This window comes from Varanus komodoensis, unplaced genomic scaffold, assembly GCF_004798865.1.
Source record: "Varanus komodoensis strain SLA01 unplaced genomic scaffold, ASM479886v1 scaffold121, whole genome shotgun sequence".
NCBI classification, from domain to species: domain Eukaryota; kingdom Metazoa; phylum Chordata; class Lepidosauria; order Squamata; family Varanidae; genus Varanus; species Varanus komodoensis.
This window is the reverse complement of record NW_025335353.1, coordinates 37,891-65,769: the sequence shown is the minus strand read 5'-3', so window position 1 is coordinate 65,769 and position 27,879 is coordinate 37,891. Positions and strand designations below refer to the sequence as shown.

The following is a 27,879-nucleotide window of genomic DNA, read 5'->3' as shown; positions in this document are numbered from 1 at the left end:
ATTGCGATGGGTCGGACACAACTTCCCAAATAACAACAACAACAATCATTAAAATGCTTTTCACATTCAGACCATCTATATAGTTTTGTGGGTTGTTAGATGTACATTAAGGTCTGATGGCTGATAGAAGCCCTCTCCACACTCAAAGCATTTACAGTTTTTCCCATCTGTGGGTCTTCTCATGTTCAGTGAGGTACTGATTCTGACTAAAGCCCTTCCCAAGCAACAAACACTTTAAAGTTTCTCTCCATCTGAACATTTTGATTGGCAAGAAATCATATGCTAGCCCTAAAAAATCTTTCTAATCCCCATGTATTTATCCTGTTTCAAACCTGTGCTGGCTTTTTTGATGAAAACTAAGTTGAACACTCATACTGAAACACTTTTCACACTCCAAACATTTAAATGGTTTTTCCCCTGTATGTGTTCGTTGATGTATCTTAAGGTTTCTCTTATGACTGAAGCTTTTTCCACACTCTATGCATTTATGCGGCTTCTCATTTGTATGGGTTCATGTGCATGAACATTTCCTCTAGTGCTGAATCTCCTTCCACACACCTTACACTGATAGCGTTTCTCCCCAGTGTATGTTCTTTGATGTGAAGTAAGGCTGCCACTGCTGGTGAAGCTCTGTCCACATTCTTGGCATTGAAATGGTCTCTCCCCAGTGTGGGTTCTCTCATGGAATTTAAGGTTAATCTTCTGACTGAAGCTCCTTCCACATTCAAGGCATTTAAAGGGTTTCTCCCCTGTGTGGATTCTTTGATGTGCAGTAAGCTGTTGACCCCGACTAAAGCTCTTCCCACATTCCTTACATTTATATGGTTTCTCCCCTGTGTGGGTTCTTTGATGTATATTAAGGTTTCTCTTACGACTGAAGCTTTTTCCACACTCAATGCATTTATGTGGCTTCTCATTTGTATGGGTTCTTTCATGTGCATGAACATTTCCACTAGTGCTGAATCTCCTTCCGCACATCTTACACTGATAGGGTTTCTCCCCAGTGTGTGTTCTTTGATGTGAAGTAAGGCTGCCACTGCTGGTGAAGCTCTGTCCACATTCTTGGCATTGAAATGGTCTCTCCCCAGTGTGGGTTCTCTCATGGAATTTAAGGTTAACCTTCTGACTGAAGCTCCTTCCACACTCAAGGCATTTAAAGGGTTTCTCCCCTGTGTGGATTCTTTGATGTGCAGTAAGCTGTTGACGCCGACTAAAGCTCTTTCCACATTCCTTACATTTATATGGTTTCTCCCCTGTGTGGGTTCTTTGATGCAAGGCAAGGCTAGTGCTCACGCTGAAGCTCTTTCCACATTCCATGCACTTAAAGGGTTTCTCCCCTGTGTGTATTCTTTGGTGATTAGTTAGACGTCCATTATCACTGAAACTCTTTCCACATTTCATGCATTTAAATGGCTTTTCGCCTGTGTGGGTTCTTTCATGTAAGGTAAGATGCTGACTCCAACTAAACCTTTTCCCACATTTCATACATTTAAAGGGTCTCTCTCCTGTGTGGGTCCTTTCATGTGAAGCAAGGCTACCAGTATCAGTGAACCTCTTTCTACACTCCATACACTGATATGGTTTCTCCCCTGTGTGTGTCCTTTCATGTAAAGTAAGATGCAGACGTCGACCAAAGTTCTTTCCACATTTCATACATTTAAATGGTTTTAAACCTGTATGAATCCTTTGATGTGAAATGAGGCTACCAGTATTACTGAAGCTTTTTCCACACTCCATACACTGATATGGCTTCTCTCCTGTGTGGGTTCTCTGATGCCTTTTAAGGTTTCCACTATTACTAAAACCCTTTCCACATTCGACACACTTATATGGTTTCTCCCCTGTGTGTGTTCTTTGATGCATATTAAGGTTTCTCTTATGACTGAAACTTTTTCCACACTCACACTTATATGGCTTCTCATCTGTATGGGTACTTTCATGTGCATGAACATTTCCTCTAGTGCTGAATCTCTTTCCACACACCTCACACTGATAGGGTTTCTCTCCAGTGTGTGTTCTTTGATGTGAAGTAAGTCCACCAGCACTACTGAAGCTCTGTCCACATTCCTGGCATTTAAATGGTTTCTCCCCAGTGTGGATTCTCTCATGGAATATAAGGGTCACCTTCTGACTGAAACTCCGTCCACACTCCAAGCATTTAAAGGGTTTCTCTCCTGTGTGGATTCTTTCATGAGCAGTAAGCTGTTGACGCCGACTAAAGCTCTTTCTACATTCCATACATATATACGGTTTTTCCCCAGTGTGGGTTCTTTGATGCAGTGCAAGGCTGGTGCTCACACTGAAGCACTTTCCACATTCTGTGCATTTAAATGGTTTCTCTCCTGTGTGGGTTCTCTGATGATTAGCTAGGTGTCCGTTGTACCTGAAATACTTTCCACATTCCATACATTCAAATGGTTTCTCCCCTGTGTGAGTTCTTTCATGTAAAGTGAGATGTTGATTCCGACTAAAGCTCTTTCCACATTCCATACATTTAAATGGTTTCTCCCCTGTGTGAGTTCTTCGATGTGAAGCAAGACTACTGCTCACACTGAATCTCTTTCCACATTCCATGCACTCATATGGTTTCTCCCCTGTGTGGGTTCTTTTGTGTACAGTAAGATGCAGATGTCGACTGAAGCTTTTCCCACATTCCATGCATTTAAATAGTTTTTCTCCTGTGTGTGTTCTTTGATGTGAAGTAAGACTAGCAGTTTCACTAAAGCTCTTTCCACATTCCCGGCACTGATATGGCTTCTCCCCTGTGTGAGTTCTCTGATGTCTTTTTAGGCTTCCACTATTACTGAAACCTTTTCCACATTCAATACATTCATACAATTTCTCCCCTGTGTGTGTTCTTTGATGTGCATGAAGACTAGCAGGATCACTGAAGCTCTTTCCACCTTCCATACATTCATATGGTTGTTCTCCTGCAGGGATATTTGTAAGTTGAATACAGTGTCTGTTCTGACCGAAATACGTTGTTTGCCTCCAATTCCCAACTACATCTTTTCTGATTTCATGCTTCTTTCCTTCCAGTGATACCATAAATGGCTCCATATAATTCTCATTCTTCTGTTCCTCTCCTTGGCAGAGTAGGGGGATGGGGAAGGAAAGAAACACAAAATCCTGTTAGGAATTCAAACTAGAAGCCAAACTTCTCATCAGAGGCTGAGCCCTCCTCTTATTTTAATGCCTCCAAAACTCTCCCCTTTCCCGTCTGTATGCCCTGCAGAAGGCTGACTGAGTTTCAAATACCCAAGAAATTAATTCCTTTCTTGACCACATTTTCTTCACTTCATGAGGTACAGATATGGATGCCTTTTTTTCTTCCTGTGATATTTATTCCCATACAATTTTGCAATGAGAATCTGAGGGAGGGGTGGAAGTACAATGCTCCTTGCCCTGGATGTCTTATTAATTGGCCTGATACAAAGGCAACGATTACCCAACATCACGCTGGTTTACCCTGCTGTGCTGAACTGCATAGGGAATATTTCACCAGGGAATTCCCACAGTGGGATGTGTATTTTACCAGTCTCTGGATCTAGTCCAGCTTTTCCTAGCCTGCTTCCCTTGAGAAATGCAGGCACTCTTGGCTGGCAACGATGGGAGTTGCCATCCCAGAACATCTGGACTACCAGGGCTAATTGGAACAACTGTTTAATAGATTTATTTATTTATTTGGAGAACTTCTATGCCGCCCCATTAGCATAAGCCTCAGGGCAGCTTCCAAACCATAAATAAATACAACTGATACAATTGCATAAAATATTGGAGACATCCTGGCAAAAAATTGTTAAAATCAATAAATAAAGTCAACAATTAAAATAACATTTAAATAAAAAGGTCTTGGCCTGGCGCTGAAAAGCAAACAATGACGGTGCCAGGCGGACCTCTCTAGGGAGCGCGTTCCATAAGTTGGGCGTCACCACAGAGAAAGCTTTTTGTTTTGTTGGTGCTTTTGTTCCTGTGATGACATGACCAGACTCTCCCTGTGTATTCCACTCAGGATTCTGGAAGGGCCAGGCAGGTGGGCTCCAGGACTCAGGGGAGTTGTCTTGATGAGGAGTGGAGGTACGTGGCCCGAAGTGGCCAATGGTCGGGGGCTGCGGTAAGCACCACCCTCCAAGGCCACATTCAAGGGACGGAAGGAGCAGCTTAGGTAACATCTTCACAGCAGGGATGAGTTGCTGAGCCAAATGGACAGCTGGTGGAGCAAGGGCCTCAAAGGGACTAACACTTTGAGATAGGTACATCGAGTGCCATGGAGTCCCAGTGCCCATGAAGTTTGCAAAGAGAGGGTCACCAGTGCATCAGGAGAGCACAGGGAATCAAATTACTGGGAGACACACTGGCAATTCCCTGTCAGTTTCCACGACCAACACTAGCCTGTGAATCTTCATGAGCAAGAGTTCCCTCCTCAGATGGGCACTGGCTCTCCAAGGCCTCAGACGGGGCCTTTCTGTGTGCAGCTTTCAAAGCTCTCTTGGCTCCTGCAGTTGCCACATTTTGATGTCAGAACTGGGCAGAGGACCATTCAGACATTTACGCTCTGAAGAAGAAAAGGAACTTCAGGGAGGGAGGTCCAGGGACATCTCCACTGGGTGGAAACGGGGAGGATAAAGCCAGAAAGTACTTCCCCCAAGAGGATTCCGTCAGATGGATCAGTCTCTCCTGAGCAGAACCGAACATGCACTGAAAGCTCACCAGGGACCACCCCACTCAATTTTTGGACAAGAAACGGCTGCTCCACACACCCAAACTGGCTTGTCTAAATAGAAAAGTCTTTATGTATTTATTTATTTATTTATATTTAAAACATTTATATGCCATCCTTCACTATCGCCTCTCAGGACGGCTTACAAGATTAAAACCAATAGTCATAAAAACAATCAATAAAATAGTACAATAAAATTACTATAAACCAATACAGATAAATGAAATCAAAAGCGACTGTGAACCACTAAAAATGCTAATTTTTAAAATGACGATTAAATAAAAAGGGGGGGGTTACCAATATTAGATTGTTAACATGTCCTCTGTTGGGGCCTTGGTTTTGTTTCCTATTCTTGCTGATGACTAAAATGCTTTTTTTTTTCCTTTCGTATTTGTATTGTTGGGTGCCACATCTATTAAGCTGAGATATAAAATGAAATCATACAGAGAAAGGGAGGGAGAGAGAGGGAGATACGCCATGCCATGACAGATATCTCTATCTAAAGGCCTACCTGTCTTGGTCTCACTCTTCTCTTCCATCCAGGAGATGAGGTCAGCTGTGGGCATCAAGGGCCCTTCTGCATGGAAGAAAAAATTGAACGGTTATTTACAGTACTTGCACCTGCAAAAATGTTCAGAAAGGACAAACAATCTGTTCTACAACCATCATCTCAGTGAAAAGACAAACGGAAGGCAGGCAAGGAATTTAAAATACCAGCGTATCAGGTGTGACGTCTGCATGGTGAACTTGGAATCATCCAAATGGGAAGTTCTGAAGGGGGAGAGAAGCCCACCCCTTCCACCCACAAGGATGGGATGGCCCAGCATGGAGAGAAGCACCTGCCGGGACATCCCACCACCTCCACAGGTGTGGCAGGACGAAGAATTGGCATTGAATGTGCCACTCTCTCATATGTGCTCGGTACACAGTCGGAAGTTGAGGATTCCTGGCTGGGAAGAGCCTGGTAAGCTTTGCCAAGGCAGAAGAGAGAGGCATTCTGGCAACCAACACCCACTGGCCACAGCCCTTCTCTTTGGCAACATCTTTTCCAGTAACAGATGAGAACAACAGGAATTCAAGTGTTCCCGGCTCCATCAAGAAAGGCAAAGGGGGATCCTTACCCAGAGAGAAGACATTCCCATAATTCTCCAGCATGACGCCCCTGTACAAGGCCCTCTGGCCCCGATCCAGCAGAGCCCACTCCTCCTCAGTGAAATGCACAGAGACCTCCTCGAAGGACACGGGGACCTGGAAAAATACAGGGCGCATTCCCTTGTCAACAAAGCTGCAGTAATTGTGCTCACCTCCTAATCAAAGGAAGAAAAAGCCAAGTAGGGCAGTAGAAAAATTCTGGCATTGTGACCAAATAAAAGTCAAGAAAGGAGGTCTTTTTGTACAAACTACCTTTTTTAACTTTGCTTCCGCTTCTGGTCATATTAGTGCATGAATCAAATCTGGAAAGCTCCTGGCTTCTACTGGTGTTTTGTTCTTATTTTATTTTATTTTTCAATTTATATCCTGCCTTTTTCCTCAAAGGGCTCAAGGCAGCTTACATCATTCTCCTCCTCCATCATATCCCCACAACAACAACCCTGTGAGGTAGGTTGGGCTGAGAGTCTGTGACTGGCCCCAAGTCACCCAGTTGGCTCCATGGCTGAGCAGGGACTCGAACCCAGATCGTCTGAGTCCCAGTCCCACGTTCTTAACCACGACACCACACTGGCTCACCACTGTTTTGTATTGGCGCCCACAGGAGTGCTTTCTTGACTGGTTATCTGACACAGAAAGGTCTGCAAAACTCGGAAGGCTGCAGCACAAGAAGCGAAGCCAAAAGAGTCCCTTCCTTTGAACCTCACTGGAAGGAAGTGCTCGGGCTTTCCCTTCAGGCCACCCAACATTCCTGAGCTGGGAGGCTTGGAATACTGAGGCCTCCTGGCATAAAACAGCCAGGAGCAATCGAAGAGTGCAACTCACGGCTGGAGAAAAGGAAGATGCTCTAGGCATGAGGGATGCCGGCATCTCCCAGCCTGGAATTAACCGGGAAGCTCTGCCCCCTTCACAGCCGGTTCTGGTTCTCGCCCACACCCAGGAGACGTGCAGCAGAAGCTCCATTCATCAGGATCAACCCAACTACCACCTCCGCTGAAGACAGGTATGGAGGCTGCTGTGTGAAGCAAGCACGAGCGGAGCAGGGGAAGGTCCTTCCCCGGAAGGAGGCCAAGCCAACAATCCCCCACAAAGTCCTCCTCCTGGGCTGAGAGAGAGAGGAACCCACTTCTGGCGCCCCCGTAGGGACAATTCTCTCTAACCTCGGCCAGGGGCAGAGCTGCTCGTGTCGCCTCGTCACAGAGAAGAGCCGATCGGGAGGACTTCGGGGAGGTCTCTTCGCTCCCCGGAACGGTGACAAAAGACATCCAGGGGGTGTCCTGGCTGGCCCAGGCACAGGCCCACGAAGCCTCCTCTTCCGACCAGGTCCCAGATGGCGCAGAATCCGAAGAGGCCGCTCTGGGCTCATCTGCAGATGAGAATTTGCAAAGACCAATGGAAGGGCTTCGAGTTTCAGATGCTGGACCTGATCTAGAATTGCTCGGCGGCTCTTGCCCAGCGGTTCTCCCCGCCAGCACCACCAACCTCTTCCAGTCTTTGCCCTGGTTGTTACCCAGCAGCCTGGGGCAAATCTGCTTCCAGGGTGAATTAGGGGGTGGGGGGAGGGACCCAACCCAGTTGCTCCAAGGGTCCTCCTGAGCACTCTGACCAAGGGCGGGGTGGGCAGCGACCTCCAGCAAGGCCCACGGCCAGATTGCCAGAAGCCAAAGCAACTGGTGAATGGCTAAGATGACGCCACACCAAACTCAGTGGGCTGGAAGGGGTGCAGTCCCTGGGGAGATCCTGGCAGGGGGAAACAGTCCGAATGTGCCCACCATTGCTACAAACTCCGGGTCAGCAGGTCTCTCGAACCGCAAAGCCAAAAATTCACAAGAAGAGACCCAGGGCTGTCTCAGTTCTGCTTCCCTGGAGAAGGAACCTCAGACAAGCCAGCTGCACAGGGTGCTTGAGAAAATGGGGGGTCTCCCCTACATCTCTACTGTAACCCCAGAATTAAGATGCCGAGTCTCTAGACCCACACGAGGCAGGGAAAGACGGGGAATGTTACGGCACAGCCAAACCTCGGCAGAGAAGCTCCTGGCGAGAGCAGCTATGAGAAATCAAGTAGATAAAACTACTCAGGATGTGTGGAGAACACTTCATGATCTCCAAATCTGGCACAGTGATGAATTACAAGAAACATAGCCAAGGAAAGCACGCTGCCCATTCAGGGAAGGAAGCGGGGTTGGTTTCAATGGGAAATTCAAGTGTTTACCTGCCCGACACTCCTGGGCAAAGCGCTCTTCCTCTTCTTCCAACCAGGCAATGAGGTGAGGCTGCGGAAGCAGAGGGCCCTCTGCAGGAGGAGACCAAAGGAATGGCACCGTTAGTTCTACTGATCAGCGACTCCAGAGTAGGCTGTGTGCCCTCGACCCACTAAGATGGGGTTTGGGGGCTATTTTGGGGAGGGGGGAGCAAAAGATAAATTGCAGTCAGCCACCGAAATTCAGTGGGAACGCTTTGCTCGGTAACACTGAATGAGAGCAGGTCGGAATCTTTGCTTCCCCACAGCACCCAAGCCAGGCGTTACAGCGCACTATTTTGTTTTTCCATTTTGGGGAGCTGCGGGGACCACAGAAGGCATGGGGGAGCCATCTTGTTGTGAGCTTGGAATCATGAATCTAGTGTCTATTGACTGCCCAGCTTGGACAGAAACGCCAGACTGGAAATATCAGGCAGGAAAGGTGTGGGGTCAGTGATGCCTCGGGAGGGGAGGGGAGGGGAGGGAAGGGCTGCCTGGACAGCCCACCTCCTCCTTGTAAGAACTGTTTAATTGCTGAAATGTTGTATTTTAGCTTATTTTATATAACACTGTGGTTATCTGATTATTTAATTTCCTTTTTGACTTAATTATTTTTATAATTATTTCGATTGGACTATACACTTGATTTTGTACTCTGTTTTACTCTCACTAAGTGATATTTTATTGGTTATAACTTGTGATTGTTTAAATGTAATTTCATAGAATCCTAGAACAGAAGAGTTGGAAGGGGCCATGAAGGCCATCAGGGCCAACCCCCTGCTGTTGCAGGACACCACGTTACACCATCCCGCTCAGATGGCTGCCCAGTTTCCTTTTGAATGTCTCCAGTGTAGGAGAGCCCCCCATTTCTCTAGGCAGCTGGCTCCACTGCTGTATTGCTCTGACAGTCAGGAAGCTTTTCCTGATGTCTAGCCTGAATCCGGGTTGTCACAACTTCGAGTAATTTGGCATTGTATGTTATGTACTATGTACATAGTACTAATTTGTTCTATGTTGTAAACAGTCTTGAGAGTCATTTGACTATATAGGAACAGTTTAATCCTTCAAATCTTTAAATACTTTAAATAAATCATTAAATAAACACAGAAAAACTAGGCTCCTGGATAGGTTCTCCTTCTTGGCAGAGACTCTGAATCTTTGCCAGGCACTTGGTGCACAAACAGAAAATGGACAAGGTCCAAAGTTCCTCATTGCACCTTCTGCCAGGACCTAATCCGTAGAAGAAACATTCCATGCCGTGAAAATTAGGGGAAAGCTGCACAAAAACCAGGAAGTCAGAGATCAACCAGTAGTTGAGAGGAAGGGTTGGGACCAGGAGAAGCCTGTGAATCCATCTGGGGAACATGGGCTTAGAGCCCGAGGTTTTCCACTCATGCTTTGGGCCTCTCACTCAAGGGCAACAGGATCCTTACCCAGAAAAGCCACGTTGCCATAATTCTCCAGCATGACTGCCCTGTACAGAGCCCGCTGGCCCAGCTCCAAAAGGGCCCACTCCGCCCTGGTGAAATGCACAGAGACCTCCTCAAAGGAAACTGGAAGCTGAAACGACAGAGCATAAGAATGGTAATGATACCACCACTTCCACCCACAGAGGCAGCAGTAGCCCTCCGGGCACCTTATAAAAACAGCCAAAATTACACAGGTGGCCTCCACTGCAGGTGCCGCTTTCCTTCAAATGCTTTTGCACTGGGTGGTCCACACTTGGTGCAAAAGGAATTTAGTGCTTCCCAGACCAGCAGAAATGCTTCTTTCTGGATGGGGGGAGGGTGGCAGAAAGCCATTCTGCCAGCTCCACTGACCTGCCCCAGCCATCCCTGATGTGTTGTCATGTCCCCCAAAGCTGGACATCCTGACATGTGTTGGCAGCGAATCCTGAACATTGATCTGTTGCAAGAAGGCCTTTGCTTAATACAACTTGGCTGCCAAGGGCTCTCAGTTTGAAGCGCCCTGAATCTGGGAAGCCATCTTATACAGGAGGTTGCCATTTGCTGGCACAGAAAAGCAACGAAGAAAGAGACCGTTGCTGGAAGATTATGGGGCTGAAACAAAGCATGTTCCACCCCTGTCGATCCCACCATGAACTGGGTTCCAAATGCAGACAGGTGGTCCCAGGGCGATGGACGGAAGGCTGAGTGAAGGCAGTCTGGATCTGGGTCAGAGGGATACCTGAGGGCCAGTGCAGCCCCACGGTCTGAGTGCTGGGCTGGGACTCAAGAGTTGTTCCATTCCGGAAATCACTAATCTGCGGGTTTTTTTCAAAGCACTAAATCCCTGCTGGCACCTCCTATGGAGGATGCTCAAAATTTAGAAGGCCGTCGGTGTGAAGCGAATCCTTGCCTGAAGCACAGTTAAGATCGGTGGAGGAGAGGAAGTGGCCGATTCCTCCTGCCTGGGTTTGCATGACATGGCGAGCCATGGCGATTTGTTGTGCTGCGAGAACCGAGGCAACCTAGACGAGTGTCCAGAGAGCCTTTCTGGCTAGTGGACGGTATATACGTTTTATAAATAAATAAAACAAACTTCCCAACAGGTGGCTTCTTCGTGAGCAACCTCCCAGCCTGACAACCCATGGCTTATATTTGGGTTGTTCCACCCATGGTGTGTCATCATGCCATCCCAATGTGGATATGCTTGGCAAAGCCCCAGCTGTAGTTCTAAGCCCTTCTGCACTCACGACAGCCTTTCGGCCACTTTCACTCGTTGTTTTCCCCCAGAGATTGTACTAGTAGCTGTTGCTGGGTCATCGTTTCAGTGAAAATACAATGCAGAGTGCTGTCAACAAAAAAAAACTTCTTGACAGACAAAAAAAAAACCAGTCAGAATTTTGACAACTGGTTGACAGTTAGCATAGAAAGGGTTCGTTTACACTTTTCCACCTTCCCACACGTCTGGAAACTCAGGGGAGGGAGGGATAAGGAGAGGACCAGCAGAAGAACCAGTTCCAGAAGGAAAACCTTGCCGATCTTGCCACAAAGGGGGTAATTAACTGGCCACCCCGTTTTTGTAACCAAAGCTCATGCGCAGCTTTCATTTCCGTTGTCAGCTTTTTGCAGCTCTCAAGACAAACAGAATGAAACAGAAAGCGCCTGGGAGACTCTCTGGGTCAATGCCTATATGAGATTTGCTGCCGTTCAGCAGCGGACCCCCTCCTGGTAAGAAAAGCCATTTTAGAGCCACAAGAGGGGTGGGGGTTTAAGTGAAAAGATTTTCACCTAATCAGGGTGCATCTTGTACTTAAAGGGCAACAAAGCTCTGTTGGCACTGTCAGACGGGAGATTGCTTTTCTAAATTGCCAGAAAAAAGGAGCTAAAGCCACTGCAAGCACCAAAGATCTCGCAGCTGCAACAAGAGGGCAAATACGTTGGTCCTGCCACAGGATCTTTTTGCCTTTTGGTACTGTCCGTGGGGTTTTCATGGCAAAGATACTGGAGTGGGTTGCCATTTCCTTCTCCAGTGGATCACCTTTTGTCAGAGCTCTCTGCTATGACCTGTCCGTCTCGGGTGGCCCTGCACGGCACAGCTCATCGCTTCATTGAGCTACGCAATGAAGGCCACCTGATGAGAAGGAAGGACTCCCTGGAGAAGAGCCTAATGCCAGTGTGGTGTAGTGGTGAAGAGCATGGGACTGGGACTCAGAGGATCCGGGTTCTAGTCCCCGCTCGGCCATGGAGCCCACTGGGTGACTCTGGGCCAGTCACAGGCTCTCAGCCCAACCTACCTCACAGGGCTGTTGTTGTGAGGATAAGATGGAGGAGAATGACGTAAGCTGCCTTGAGCCCTTTGTAGGAAAAAGGCAGGATATAAATTGAAAAATAAATAAATAAATAAATAAAATAATGCTGGGAACAACAGGTGGCAAAAGAAGAAGGGGACGGCAGAGGATGGGGTGGCTGGATGGAGTCACTGAAGCAGTGGGTGTGAGCTTGGGTGGATTCCAGGGGATGGTGGAGGAAGGCCTGGGGGGGTGTTGTACCATGGGGTTGCAATGGGTCGAACACGACTTCGCAACTAACACCACCACAGGATCCCTTGGGATACATATGGGAGGACCAAGGAGGAAGAAGGGAGGGAGGAATAACCCACAGAAACTGCAATCATCCATTGGTGGATGATGGATTTTTGTACAACCACCAACACAATGTTTCTTATTCCCAGGCTGGGCCGTCATGAAGGGAAAATACCCCAGCATCTCTTCAGACAACAGCTGATCTCCCTGTATCCCTGCACATCTTTTTGTATCAAGGAAGAGCTAAACCGATGTTCCCATGACGAGCTTTCTCCACTTCCTGAAATGGGAATCTTAATGGGGACCAGCTCACGAGGACACATTACACCAGTTCCCCTCCAGCCACACTAGCTGCCAACTGAACTCTGGGCTCAAGCAAAGTGCTAGCATAAACATTCTTTGTAAGCCACCCAGAGAGTTTTAGAAAAGTTTTATTTAAATAAAAACTTTAAATAAATATAAACAAACAAACAAACATTCAAGCCCAAAATGGCTTGGGGCCAGGTTATCTGAAGGATCATTTCTTCTCATATGTACCTACTCCGGACTCCCAGGACAACTTTGAGGGGCCTTCTCCAGAAGCCTCTTCTAAAGGAACTGAGGTGGGTGGTTATCAAGTGGAGGGTCTTTTCGGTTGTGGCACCCGGTCGTGGAACAAGCTCTCCACAGAGGTGCACCTGGCCCCTACTTGGTATTATTTTCAGTGCCAGGTGAATTTCAATTTCAATTTCCCCAGCATTTTAACAGTTAACCTTTTAACTTGTTCGTATATATTTCATTTTGTTCTGCATCACTACTATGCTTCTGCGCTGAATCATTCCAATTGAAATTGCTATTATGGTTTTATTCATCTAAATCAACATCTTGTTAACATCTGTTTATTTTAACTTTTTCCTGCCCAGAGGGCTTCGGCGACCGGGTGGTATAAAACTTAAAAAAATAAATGGATAGCCATCTGAATGGGATGGTGTAACGTGGTGTCCTGCAACAGCAGGGGGCTGGACTCGATGGCCTTTAGGGCCCTTTCCGACTCTACTAGTCTATGAGTCTATGAAATAAATATATATATATATATTTTTTTTTTTCCTCACAGTCCAGGTTTCCAAGATGTCCCCTGCCAGAAATATGACCACACCATTGATTTCCTATGCTTCCTGTCTGACTGCAATCCACAAGAAGAGTTCAGGGAAACGCGGAAGTTTGGTTCACTGTTACTGGTTCAAAGTTTTTCATGGTCCCATTTGCCCTGACCCTGATCCTCCTTCCTAGGATTCTATCGCAGCAGCTTGCGCTCCGTTCCTGGGGATACCCTAACCCTTCGCTACATAGAAAGGGGTAGATCTGGATTTTATCTGTATTATGTTTTATTTTATTTATGTAAGCCATCCCAAGGCGATGCGATGGGATGGCATGCGAATGCTCCAAACAAACAAACAAACAAATAAATAATTCCACTCGTGAATGGAGAGGAGAAGGTGGAATAGTTGGCTGGATGTTGCTTCCGCGTGCCATCAAGCGGTCTCTGACTTCAGGTGACCCTATGAATACATGCTGTCCAAAGCAACCTGTCCTGTCCTGGTCAGCCCTGCTCAGCGTTTGTTAACTCAGGGTTGTGGCTTCCTCTGTCAAAGGGATCCTTCTCAGATCTGCCCTTCCTCCTCTTCTGCTGCTTCCGACTTTCCCTGGTGAGTCTTGCCTTCTCCTGAACCGCAACAGCCTCAGTTTCGTCTTTGTTGCTTTGTTCTGGCTTTCCTCTAGAATCCACTTTTCTGTCTGATGGCCCAATATTTGCAAAGCTCTCTGCCAGCTTCCTCCTTTGATTGCCTCCATTTTCATCCTGCCAGCTCTCTTCACTGTTGGAGTTAATTAAAAAGGTCCACTGTGAACAAAGGTGTAGAATTCACCCAGGACATTGTACTGGGCAGCCCTGAGATATTTCAGCTGTAGAAGCCAGGTGAGAGAAGCAAAGTTATTTTATCTTCAGGGAGAAAAGCATACACACTGTCTCTTGGGATCACAGCCCCAATATCCCGTCCTTTACCCTTACCTGATCGGACAGCATAGCGGATCTTTCCAGTTCACCACGGAGAGGAGAATCCACACTGTGTCATGAATGTCTTCCTGCCACCTGTGAGAGAGACAGAAAAGCTGCCTATTATCCTGTCTACACATTTCCTAGTGTGTTTTCTGAAGCTCTCCTTGCATCTCCCATGTTGCTTTTAATCCTGAAAAGTCCGCGGTGCTTGACCCCTGAATGTTTACCCACCCAGCTTCTACGCTGAGAAGGTCCTCCATCGCCTCCCCCCGTGAAGGAAAAAGGGGCAAGCATGCAGCACCCTCGTATCCTGACACGCTTGGGAGCTCCAGGCTGCAACGGGATAAAAGCACAGCCATGCCATCTACCTCCTGCAATTCTCTGCATCCTGTTACAATGCAAGGACAGTGCCGTGGGGCACTGGTGAGATCTGAGCTAGTGCTGAGAACTGTCTAGGCCAGGGGTCAGCGACCCGTGGCTTCGGAGCCGCACGTGGCTCTTGCATCCCTCCGCTGCAGCTCCGTTGCCCAAAATGCGCGTCACAGCCGCCGGTCTGCCACCGAGGCTCCGAGTTACAAAATACCAAGAGGTGAAGATGAGGCGTCCACTCAGGAACGGTTAAGTAAATTGCTACATTCCTCTGTTATTGTGCAGGGAAAGAGTGGAACAAGCTTCCTGCAGGCTCTCAGGTTATATGAAATGCTGCTGAAAAGATTCTCTTTGTCCCAATGTAATCTCCTTCCTCTGAATGTTAAAAGCTGTGCTTGGGACCTGTCGCAATTTACATCACTTGACTGTTTATCTGCTAATCAGTCACTAAACACACCTATAGCTGCGACTCCCTTATAAACTAGTAGGACTCCTTTCATATATTTTGAATAGGAGAACAGCTTTCTGCAGAGTCAAAGTCAGTGCTAAAGGGCTGCAGTTAAATCATAATGAAGATATATGTAGCATTAAGGTAAAAAGCGATATATGCTGTGTTATCTTCATTTTAGATGTCAAAAGGTTTTGCGGCTCCCGGTGTTTTCTTTTGTGTGGGAAACGGGTCCAAACGGCTCTTTGGGTGTTAAAGGTTGCCGACCCCTGGGCTAGGCAGTTCTCCTCCAGAGCAACTTGTACGTTCGCCTGCCCCTCGCTTTGACTGGGACCACAGTGGGGCTGAGAGGGAAGAGGGGCAGATGCCCAGCATCCTTGCTCGCTGGCACGCAAGTGAGGAAGGAAGCAGGAGCGGAAAGGAGAAAGGAGACCGGGAATGAGAGCGGCGGGAGACCGCGGCGAAAGGATGTCGGCTCGCTGCGGGAGAGGCCCGTGGAGGGTATGTTGCCCATGAGGGTGTGCACTGGAGCATCTGCGATGCTTTTTTCCAGCAATCTGCCATTGACTCTTTCAGGAAGAAACCAGTACAGAGCAGTTTTAAGTGTCTGTCTTTGAAACCCCTCTCTTCTGCCCCAGCCCAATGTTGATTGTAATGCAGGGTGTTTGCAGTGCCTGCAAAACGGGGTGGCCGGCAGAAGAGAGTGTTCTGACGTTGCTGCAAAGCAGGGAACAGGTTCCCATGTTGGGTCATCTGCACAGGGCATAAGCCCCTGCGGGTGGGTGAAACAGCCCACGGTCAGCCCAACAAACAACCGAGTTCACCACGGACTGTTGGTCCCTCTTACTCCCTTGGTCCTCCCAGGGGACATTGTGGGAGGGATAAATTGTCCCTCCCCAGCTCAGCTGCAATTGTGAGCCACACTGGCCTTCCCATGTATTTTTTTCCCCCTTTCCCTGTTTTGGAGATCACAATCCCTGTTCGGAAAGCCCTTTTAAAGTTCCAGGCAGCATCATTTTTCCTTTCAGACATAGTTGCACAACTGCCGGATTTGAAGCCTCAGCCGGGACAATACCTTGGAATGCAGCTACCCGCTTGAACACCAACGCCAGACGTTGTCCTGAAGAACCTGCAGGTATTTCTTTTCTGTCTTGAGTCTCTCTTGGGAGCTGTCCAAAGACAATCTGCCAGAGGAAACCAAAAAAAGCAAGGAAGCATTAAAAGTGGAAAGTGGTCGCTTCGGGATTTATATTCCCCTTGCTGCAAAATCATCTCTCCCCACATGAATGTTCCACTGCACGAGGCACCCAGCCCAGAAAACTAGTGCACATTTTGTATTTTTTTGCCTGAGCCTCTAGGTGCAAAAGTCCGCACCAATATTCTGTTTTTCCCTAGGGAAGTTTGGACGAGTAGCTGTCAAAACTGTGGGTCACTTTAAAAGCGGGCACTGGATGAGCGATTAGTGGGGTGGCTGAGGGGGAGGCTCATCTGGGGCATACACAGCCATGTGTTCCATTCAGCAACCTCACACCACCCCATTAAAAGCACCTTTAACTGGAGTGGGATTGCCAGTGCGGCAAAGTGGTTAAGAGTGGGACTCAGGAGATCAGGGTTCTAGTCCTCACCGAGCCATGGAGCCCACTGGGTGACTCTGGGCCAGTCACAGACCTTAAGTCTAATCTGCCTTGCAGGGCTGTTGTTTTGAGGTTAAATGGAAAGGAGAAAGACTGCAGAAGGTGTCTTGGGTTCCTTTCAAGAGGAGAAGTGGCGGGATATAAACGGAAGATAATGACTGACACCAACCAAATCTTTGGCTGGGAAGAAACTCTTGCCGGCTGCCTTCGAAGTGGGGGGCACCGGCTTGATTTTACCAACAGACAAACCTGCTGCACATGACTGTCCCCCACCTTGCACAATTTACCAATTTCTGCCTTGGATCCCATATAAAACCAACAGGTTGCAGCTGTGCAAACACAGACAAATTTTTTTTTAAAAAAATGCAAACATTTGCCAAACTTTCAGGAAACAAAAGGAGTTATAGAAAATGTTGGGCAATGACAGGCAGGCCTGCCAGGATGCTGTTGGGGCCCTTGAATGGATTACTCATGACCGCCAAAAGAGGGATTGTGCTTTCAAAATAAACAAACATATAGTTCAAGAGGGTGGGGAATCACGGAAAGTTCAAAACTTTCATGGCAGGGAAGCAATTCATTCTGCCCACAGTGCTCCCGGGACACCCAGGAGGACCCCGGAGGGAGCTACCAACACACAGCGGTGCACACAACCAAGCCACCCTGACCGATCGCAGGTCTGGTTAACAGGTTGTGCGAATGTGCCCAGCATCTCTCAGCCCACTTTAACCGGTGACACCAGCAACGCTGGGTTTCTCTAGCCACATTCCTGCGGGTACAGCTTCCTGGAGCAAATCAACCAGAGATTTCCCTAGAAGCAAAATCAACAACGAGGCTGTTGTACTTGGAGCACACTGTGAGAAGCCAAGGCTCCCCGGAGAAGACAATGCTGGGGAAAGTCAGAGGCAGAAGAAGGGGAAGCCCAGAGATGCCACGTCTTGCCTCCATGGAGAAAGCCACAGCCTTGAGTGTCAAGGACACAGCATGTGCAGGGCCTTCATTCACGGGGTCTCCATGAGCCGCAGGCAACTTGATGGCATGTCACAACAAAAATATGTAGAGCCTCCAAGCACAGTAACTATCTACCATGGGAAGGGGGTATTTTGTTAGTGAACCACAACAGAAAGGGAAGGCATATTTCTTTGTTTCAAGTCAAGGGCTGCCGTGCCTCTCCACAATCCTATTTCTAGGATGGCTGACTTAAAACTAATGTTACGCTGGAATGGGCAGAGGAATACAAAATAGACGTGCCAGAAATAACGAAAGCAGCAAAGACAGGGGCAGCAGGAGAAACACTTCCTTGCAAGCTTGGCAATGGTGGGGGGGGGGGGCGCTTTCCCTGCCTCTGCCCCCCTCCTCGCCACAATCAGCAGGGCTGTGGTCTCTGCAACCAGCCCTTTCACCCCCACCGCAGCAAGGCCGCATCAGGGCATCGCTGCCCCCATGGGGCCTGGCGTGGGGGGGGGGGGGCGAGTGAAGCCACGCCTCGGGAAGAAGGGATGGGGCGGCGGAGGGCTTTGTGGCTGGGGCGCTTCTCCTCCCTCTCATCCCCCTCCCCACTGCCGGACCCCGAGAGGACGGCCAGGCGAACTTGAGAGGAGGGAGGCTCTGCAAAGGGTGCCCCGCAGCTCGTGGCGCGGATCGGTCCCAGCCCCGAGGCCCGGAAGGGGACCGCGGGGGGCTTTTCCCTCCCCGCCCCTCCACCCCCTCACAGCGTGGCCCCCTCACCTCTTTGCATCGCCCACTCCGCGCCTCCCCCCCCGCCCCGCCCGCCTCCCAGGAACCGGAGCGCCATCCTCCGCCCCAGCTGCGACCCTTTCGGCACCGTGACCCGGAGTCGGGGGGGGGGGGGGGCCATCTGCACGACGTTTTCCAGCGGGCAGACAGCTGCGCAACCCCCGAAGGCATTCAAGGTGCGGCTGGGCCTCCCTGTGTTGGGGATGCTTGACCCTGGAGTCCTGCGCGGAGCAGGGGCTTTGACCCCATGGCCTTCTGGGTCCTTCCAACGCTCCTGTGCCAGGATTCTAGGGAAGACGATCCCAAATGCACAAGCAGAGCTGTCCTAAGAAATCCATATCCTATGCTGGAGGGCATGGCTGCTTTCTCCAATTCTATGGTTTTTATTATTATTGCAATGTATGTATAGCCCTCCCTTTCTCCTCTTGCAGCCCCCCCTCCCTCAGCCCCTAAACACCAAAAGCACCAAATCCGAGGGCCACATTGGTCGTGCCAACAGGGCCCACTACTTTGGGCCAGCCAGATTCCGCGCTGCAAAATCCAAGCCCTAAAACAGGAGGAAGTGCTCGTTTCTGCATGGAAGCTGGTTGGCAGAGCCCCTTAATGCCAGGGCTCTGCTTGCTTGCCCCCGGCTGCCAGTGGCCAATCTGGCCACCCCCTCCTTGGTTTGGGTAGTCAGTCGGTGGCCAGCTGGCTCCTGCCTCGTGCCCCGAGCTGCAGGGCTCTCGTGAAAGGCCAAGGGGTCTACCGTGGGGGTGCCACAGCTGGGCTACAAGGCAAGAGCAAGGGGCCAGCTGGGCTGGCTGGCCAAACCAGGCCGGTGGGCAAGCCAGGTGGCCACTACCTGTGTGGCGATACAGCGGCACCTGGCAGTGGACCAGGAAGATTGGTTCAGGGAGCCCTCCCGTTGCCCTCCTGCCACAGCTGGGAGCAGCTGGCAAGGCGTCCCATAGAGGGGTGGCCAAGGATGGCCCTCCTGGCCAGGACAGGGAGCGGCAAGACTGGCCACTCCTGCAGTTCTGCTGCCAAAAGTAGGTACACCATCCAGGACGATGGCTGGGCCAGCCCTGTCCAAGGCCTCCCCCTCACTTGTCCATGGAGCCCACTGGGAGAGGTTGGTCCACTCAGCGATTCTCAGCCTAACCTACCTCACAGGGTTGTTGTGAGGAAAAAGTGGAGGAGAGGCAGTGGAGGGAAAGGAACACATAACCCAAATACTCAATCTGACTCTTATTGTGACTATTATTTATTTCATTTCTATGCTGCCCCACAGCCGAAGGTCTCTGACGCTGCCACACTGGGTTCCATGCAAGAGGGAAAAGGTGGGATATAACTGTAAAAATAAGATATAGATATGGAGTATCCATACATGAAACAACCCCTTCTAACTCGCTTATTTTCTTTGTTTTGATGTAATTGTGTTATCAGCCTCTGTGAATGTCCAGATTTCAAAATTCTGATTATTCACTGTAACATATATTCACAGAAATATGCTATTGGTATTTTGTAACCAGCTCAGGCAGCCACCTTGGCTAATGGGCAGAATAGAAATTTACTAAATAAATAATTATTGGTAATATAAAGTGGTGCATGTTGTCCTAATCAGTTTTCCTTCACAACAATCCAGGTAGGTAGGTAGGGCTGCCAGTATAGCCAGTCCAAGATCACCCCATGAGCACCACACCACCCAGGCTTTTATACTGGCCTACCTTACAGGATGGTTGTGATGGTGGATTTGAATCTTCCATATCACTCTGAAAATCTCCTGCGGTGGATTTTCCTCAGGCAGGAAACTGGTGAGGGTGGAATCAACCTCAAACTGAAAACAAAAGGGCTGATGTCCCCTTGCTGGCTTTTCTTTCTTCAACTCCATAGCACAGAAGCCCCTTTGCTCTGAATGGAAGCAAGCCCATCCGTTTAGCTACTTTCTCCAACTTCTGCCATGAAACTTTAGACGGCAGTATGACTCAGATATTAATTTTATTTATATCCTGCCTTTTTACTTCTTAAGGCTTTCAAAGTGGCTCACATCATCTTCCTCCCATTCTTAATCTTATCCTCACAACAACCCTGCGAGGCAGGTTGGGCCAAGAGTCTGTGACTTGCCCAAATGCACCCAGCTGGTCCATGGCTCAGTGAGGACTAGAACCCAGGTCGTCTAAACCCCCTGTCCAACCACCACATCACACTGGCTTTCACCAGTATTGAATCACCCCACTGCAACCGTTTGTTGGTGTGGCACTATGTAAAAGCCTTGCTAATCAGCACGGAAGAGCCCGGTGCAAGCCATCTCCTTTTGGCAAACCAACAAGGCTCTTTTCCGATGACAGTCCAATGCACGTTCTGGCAACCCAAGTCAGCATGCCCTAGGCAGCCCGGAGCACGCTAGGCGTTGTAGGACTTTCCTTGCTCCGCTTTAAGCATGCCTAGAATTGAATCCGAATTGTCGTAAGCCGCCCCGAGGCTTCGGCGAATGGGGCGGCATAAAAATGTTTTAATAAATAAATAAATAAATAAATAATAAACATAAATAAAAGCGGCTCCTCTCCAGCGCTGGTGCCCAAGGCAACGCAGCTCTGCAGGCTGGGGGGGTGGGGGGGCTCTTCCCCCTTTGGGGACAGGGAGCGCCTCTCCGCTCCCATCCATCCAGCCCTGGTGCCCCCTTGGGAGGCACCCAAGAGTCGTGCACGGCGGACCCCCGGAGCTGGCTGCGTCCCACTCTGCACGTGCATTGCCTGGGTCAGCCCCCGTCGCACCCCGCCCGTGATGCTAACGAGGGAGTGGAGGGCTTCCCCTCTTTCGCCCAGCAACGCTTCCAAAAGAACCCCGAATTGGTCCCTTACCCCCATCCCGCACCTTTACCTCTTTGTCCTGCCCTCGCCGCTCTCAGCGGCCAATCCCTCCTCCCCCAAAACACCTCAGCAGGGCCACTTCCGCCCTCTCAAGCACCACCTTCTTTTACAGGTTTTTGCCGCTCTAGGAAGCAGAGCTCAGTTGGTTTAACCAGGGGAGAGCCGAGGAACTCGCCTTATTTACAACTGCATTCCCTGATGGCCGAGTGAACCCTATTCTGTCGATTCCTGGCAGCTGAATTGGCTCAGTCCCCCAGAATAAACTAGGGGGCAGCTGGCATGGCAGCATATACAATTGCAACTTTTTCTGGAATCTTGGTTTTGCCCAGCTGCGTTTGCAGGTTCAGAAATGCCTCCGCGATTCGAACAATTGCCTGAGGTTATACAGTTACATTGACTCGCAATTCACAGGAAAATTAAGCGTCTGAGAATAAGCAAGACGCACAGACAAATGGAAGAGGGAATTCAATGATCTTAACCTGCCTTATCCATAAACCGCTGTTCTCACATATGTGTCAGAAGGACCTTATTCAGGAAAAAAAACTGTTAGCAATGGCAGCACCCCAAAACACCCCAAAAGTAGTTGGCCATAGGGAGGCCACATAGCAAAAACACAACAGCCACATTGAATTTCTTGCCTCAGAAGGGATAAGAACAAATGAACTTTGTGTAACCCACAGCTAACAAGCTAGCTTGACCTCCAATACAGTAACCAAAGGTTTTAGCCTTAAAAATCGCAAATGTGCAGGGCGTAAGAACATGGCAAGCCTGTGTGAATCTCGATCAGAAAAGAAATAGAGATGGGAAATGTCTGGTCCTTGGCAGAAGAAAGGACTCTCTGAAGCTAACAGTAGGGGGAGGGGTGCATGCACAGATGTATTCATGTGTTAGGTATATATTTGGTGATCTGATTGCTTATGTAGGGTATAAAACACATGTGCTGGAGTGCAACTTTCTAGGCTCTAATTTTGTTGTTGTTGTTAGTTGCGAAGTCACGTCCAACCCATCGCGACCCCATGGACGACACTCCTGCAGGCCTTCCGGACATGTCCTCCACCATCTCCCGGTGTTCACTTAAGGTCACACCAACAGCTTCCGTGACTCCATCCAGCCACCTCATCCTCTGCTGTTCCCTCCTTCTTTTGCCATGTATTGTTCCCAGCATTAGGCTCTTCTCCAGGGAGTCCTTCCTTCTCATTAGGTGGCCAAAGTATTTGAGTTTCATCTTCGGTATCTGGCCTTCTAAAGAGCAGTCAGGGTTGATCTCCGCTAGGACTGACCGTTTGATCACCTTGCAGTCCAAGGGACTCGCAGGAGTCTCCTCCAGCACCACAATTCAAAGGTCGCAATCCTTTGGCGCTCAGCCTTCCTTATGGTGCCGCTTTCACAGTCATACGTTGCAACTGGGAAAACCTTAGCCTTGACTATATGCACTTTTGTTGGCAGGGTGATGTCTCTGCTTTTTAGTATGCCGTCCAGATTTGCCACAGCTTTCCTCCCAAGGAGCATTTATTCTAAAGTGCACTGGAACAAAACTGTTTCTGGCTCTCTGGCTCATCTCTGGCTCCTTTGGCTTGGGTCTGGGGTCCACCTAGGCTCTCACTTGCTGTTGTGTGGCTGAGTGCAGTAACACTTATTTCATTTTCGATTTATATCCTGCCTTTTTCCTACAAAGGGCTCAAGGCAGCTTGCATCTCCTCCTCCATCTTATCCCCACAACAACAACCCTGTGAGGCAGGTTGGGCTGAGAGTCTGTGACTGGCCCAAAGTCACCCAGTTGGCTCCATGGCCAAGCGGGGACTAGAACCCAGATCGTCTGAGTCCCAGTCCCGCGCTCTTAACCAATGCACCACACTGGCTCTCATGCTGTATCTATGGGGCTCTGTAACTTTTTAATGAGCTTGTCTCCCTCAGCTAACCGCCGGGAGTAACATGGCCCTAAGCATTCATTTCTTCCTGTTTTGGCTTCAAATGTGGTAGCTTCTTTAAGCTGGAGGTCATTGTATGAATAAACCCAACACAATGCTCTTTTAAGATTTAGTGATGCCTGTGTTCCTCTAAATTATTTACCTGCTGTGTGGAGCTTATCACAAAAGTAACATAGGTGGATTTTCCCTGCCCTTTTGACAGCTCACTGACTGATCTCACAGTGCTGGAAAGGAAAATGCTTCCGATAACATAATGAACTGAGTGCCTCAGGATGCTTTCAGCACATACAGCTCCAAAATGTGGTGACAGCGATCTTTGCACCTATTGGCATCTGTTTTATCTAGATGGCCAATTTGGGGGAGGCAGCCAGCATGGCTCTTTCTGTGCTAACTGTGAGGCAGGGGTTCAGCTTTTGGAGCCCCAACACCGAGGTCCGTAGTGCTGGGTCTCCAAATGATCTTAGGGTCCCCACATGTTACTGAAAGAACACAGGATAACACTCCATGTAAATTTCAGGAAGATTCTTTCCCTTCTTTTCATTTGGGTGAAATTTGTGTTTCAAAAAATTAATTAAAAACCCTAAGAAAAATAAATAAATGAATACAGTGGGAAACAACAGGAAAAAAAGAACAACCCCTTAACCAACATGAACTTGCCAAGTAATACCAAACATCCCCTGCCAACAGACAGCAAGTACAAAATAATATCTCATTCTAATTATATATACAGCTTCCCACTTTGGTGGAGTTTCCTTTGGCTAAAGAGGATTGAACATAAGAGAAATCCAGCTGGATCTGACCAAAGGTCTGTCTAGTTCAGAGGTTTGTCCCCACACTGGCTTCCCACACTCTGATCATAGTGATTTTTCTCAGTGTGCATTCTTTGATGTCTCCTTAACTTTTCCTCTGGAGGAAACCCTTCCGCAAGCATTCATATGCCATTTGCCCTGTGGACACTCCTTGATTATATTGGGATTGAAGCCTTTCCCACATTCTGAGCATTCAGGCAGTTTTTCCCATGCGCATTCCTTTTATGTGACCTAAGGCTGGAGATGCACATGGTGGGCATGTTGTGAGCGGAGCTGGCTGGAGCTGGGGGTCAGACTAGATGACCCGGGAAACCCCTTCTAACTTGCTCTGTTTCTATGTTTCTATGCTTCTAAGAATGCTGCTGCCCTTGAACTTCCTTCCACACCCTAAGCCGGTGCAAGGTTTCTCTTCTGTGTGGATACGGTGATGTATACGGAGGCCACTGTGCTCACCAAAGCTCTTCCCACACTCTGCACACTGATGCAGGTTTTCCCCAGTGTGAATTTTTCGATGTTGAGAGTGATGAGTATTTTGCCTAAAGCCCTTTCCACATTCTGAACATATGCAGTGGTACCCCGGCTCACAAACTCAATCCATTCCAGGACTCTGGTCGTGCCCCAAATCGGTCATGAGCCAAGTCAAATTTCCCCATAAGGGTCAGTGTAAATAAGGTTAATCCGTTCTGCAACTATTTTTTTCACTCACAAAAATTTGACGCAGTGACAAAGAACAACAAAGATCATGGCCATCTCCTCTCCCCCCCCGCCCCCCGCAGCGATCATGTGGGGGAGTGGGGGGAGACGGGCATGATCGTGGGTGCACATGAGGAGGGAGGCGGGCACAGGTGCGCTTGGGCAGGGAACACCCTGCAGGGGCGCAATCACAGCCATCTCCCCCCCCCCCCAGAATGAATGTGGCCATCTCCCCTCCCCCCGATGACCGTGATCGCACCCCTGCAGGGAAGGCGGGTGCGCTCGTGATCATCACCCGATGCAGAGTTCGTGACCCGCGGCAAAATTTTTATGAAATTTCTGTTCGCGACCTGATTTGGTCAAGAACTGAGGCGTATGTGAGCCGAGGCACCACTGTCTATGGCTTTCCCCCAGTGTGGATTCTTTGATGTGAAGTAAGAGTTCTGCTTTGACGGAAGCTCTTTCCACATCCAGTGCACTTATAGGACTTCCCTTCAGTATAAACTCTTTGATGTGTGGCAAGACTTGATTGGAAAGTTGCAATTTCTGCATACTTATAGAAGACACTTGTTTTGTTTCCTTGGGGATATTCAATGAAGTTGGTGCCTTCAGGAAACATGGACATCTTCCTCAATTTCTGCTTTCTTTCAGTTTTCCTCCTCTACTGTTTGTCTCCTTTACCATTTTCCTCATCACATGCAGAAGTAGAGAGAGGCATGTTGTGGTCAAGAGAAAGGAAGCCCATAAAATCTGGGAACAAAGTCAATTCACTGCTAGGTGGAAAACAGAATAGAAAATTCTTCTTCTGGAAGGTGAAGCAGCTGGGTTCATGTGCCATGCTTTTTTTTTTTTTACCATTTTCAGTCTCTCGTGCTATTGGAACCCATCTGTGGTATTTCGATATTAAGTCTGGTATTTAGAAACCACAATACAGTTTGTTCTGTGGTTTCTGCGTACCATCATAGCTTTTCCTGTTGTCTGAACCAGGAAACCACAGTCCTGTTATGAAACTACCACAGAGTTCCCTGGAAAGAGTGGAAACTGCAGGAGCTGCTCCGGTCATCCAGTCTCTATGTGTTGACCAGTGAGGAGGAGGCAGGTGACACAAGCAGGAAGTGATGCCTCTTGGGAATGAATTTCAGGAACAGGTGCTGATGGGATACATGCCAACAGAGGGAGGACAGAGAGGGAAAGATAGAAACCACGATGATGTGGAAACCACTTGAGCATCTCTTGGACAGATCATGGAAAACAACTGTGATCTGTGCCAGCCATACAGAGATATGTCATGTGAACACACCCATTAAATAGTCCCTGCTGATGTACCTTATCCGGAAGCCGGTCTGGCATGGTTCAGAGATGCTTTAAATGCTCTGCACATCTCCAGTCACAGTTTGCACCCACGATCTCCAGCTGAAGCAGCTCAAAGCAGCAGCAAAAGGAAGAGCGTCAGCTGAGGCCTTGCAGAGTTCCCCCAGCTGGAGCAGACCAGTCTTCCGGGACCCCATGCCTTCCAGAGGAGCTGGAGCTCCACCCAGCCAGCCATGGGTTGCTGAGAGCTATAGGGCACTGTCTGAAGAAGGCTAGATGGGACCATGGCAGATATGGGGCCTTATGGTATTGCCTTAACATTTCCTCCAAACTTAGAAACATAGAAACAGAGCAAGTCAGAAGGGGTCTCCCGGGCCATCTAGTCTGACCTGTGGCTCCAGCCAGCTCCACTCATGACATGCCTACCATATGCATGTCCAACCTATCCTTCAACACCCTCACTAATGGGGCCCCTGCACCTCCTGTGGAAGCCCATTCCACACCCTCAGGGTCCTAACCATCGGGAAGTGCTTCCTGGCATCCAAATGGAACCTTGGCTCCCTGAGCTTGGCTCCCTTGGAGCGTGTCCTGCCTTCCTCTGCAGGGGAGAACAGGTCTCTACCCATCTCCGCGTGACACCCCCTCACATACCTGTATGTTGCCAACAGATCCCCTCTGAGTCTCCTCTTCTCCAGGCTGAAGAGACCCAGTTCCCTGTCTCACCTCATATGGCTTGCCCTGCAAACCGGCCACCAACCTTGTGGCCCTATGCTGCACCAACTCCAACCTGGCTATCTTCTTCCTGTAATGAGGGGCCCAAAACTGAACACAATCCTCCAGCTGAGGGCGCACCAGAGTCATATAGAGTGGTAGTAATACCTCTCTCAGTCTAGAAGCCACACTTCTGGCTATGCAACCAAGGGTGGCATTTGCCCTCTTGACCACCGCATTACCCTGCTGACTCATGTTCAGCCTGCAGTCAAACAGCTTTCAGTCAACGAGGTCCCTTTCACAACTTGGAACAAAACAACCCATCTTTTTCCAGCTATTTCTCTGACAGGCCTCTCAAGAATCCAATGTGCAGCATTTAACCTGAAGGCTGGTCTACCAGGGAATTCTTCACATTATCCATATTCTTATCATGAAAGCCAGTGTGGAGGGATGGTTAGAGTGATACTGGCAGATCCAGCTTCCAGTCCCCACTCAGCCATGAAACTCCCTGGGTGACTTTGGGCCAGTTACTCACTCTCAGTCCAACCTACCTCACAGGGTTGTTTTTGTGAGGGTGAAATAGAGCTATTTATTTATTAAATTTGTATAAAAGCCACCTATTAGCATAATGCCTGTAAGCTGCCTTGCGTTCCTCACAAAAGAAAAAAAAGATGCGATATAAAGGCAGTGTAATAACACTAATTCTCTATATTTCTTATATGCCTTCCTCAAACAAGTCTCAAGGTGACCGATAACAAAACGGAAACATGCAACATTTAAAAGAGCTAACTAATTTGCCTGATGTATTCAAGTGCTCCTCAGACATCATCCACTGCTGAAGAACAGAGCAAAGTCTCACTCTGGCTCCAGAACAAGGACAGACACAGTGATGGGCAAATTGTGTTGAAGAGGACAAAAATTGTGTTGAAGAGGACAAAAACAAAAACAAACCTTTGTCTTCCAATTTTTCCTTTTTTTGCCTTCTCCTAGCACTTCATACCTCTAGGTAACACTGCCCAAAGAGTTCTGGCTAATAGATATAGAAGAATATTAAATAATTTAGTAAAAAAACAAAAATATGCAAATAGTGCCCCCAGAACCATGGCACAAGTACTATTATCCTCAATGAGGGGCCACTGAGGCAAAGCAGCTTAATGACGCCAGAACTGTCAGTTAGAAATGGTCGGAACTCCAGCAGTTCTATCCCAGCCCTGCAAGAT

The 27,879-nt window shown here is 48.6% G+C and overlaps 1 pseudogene; it reads right to left on the bottom strand.

The window, feature by feature from the left end:
* Nucleotides 1-4: 4 nt before the first annotated feature.
* On the bottom strand, nucleotides 5-21,303 carry LOC123019388 (annotated as a pseudogene).
* Between the last annotated feature and the right edge of the window lie 6,576 nt (nucleotides 21,304-27,879).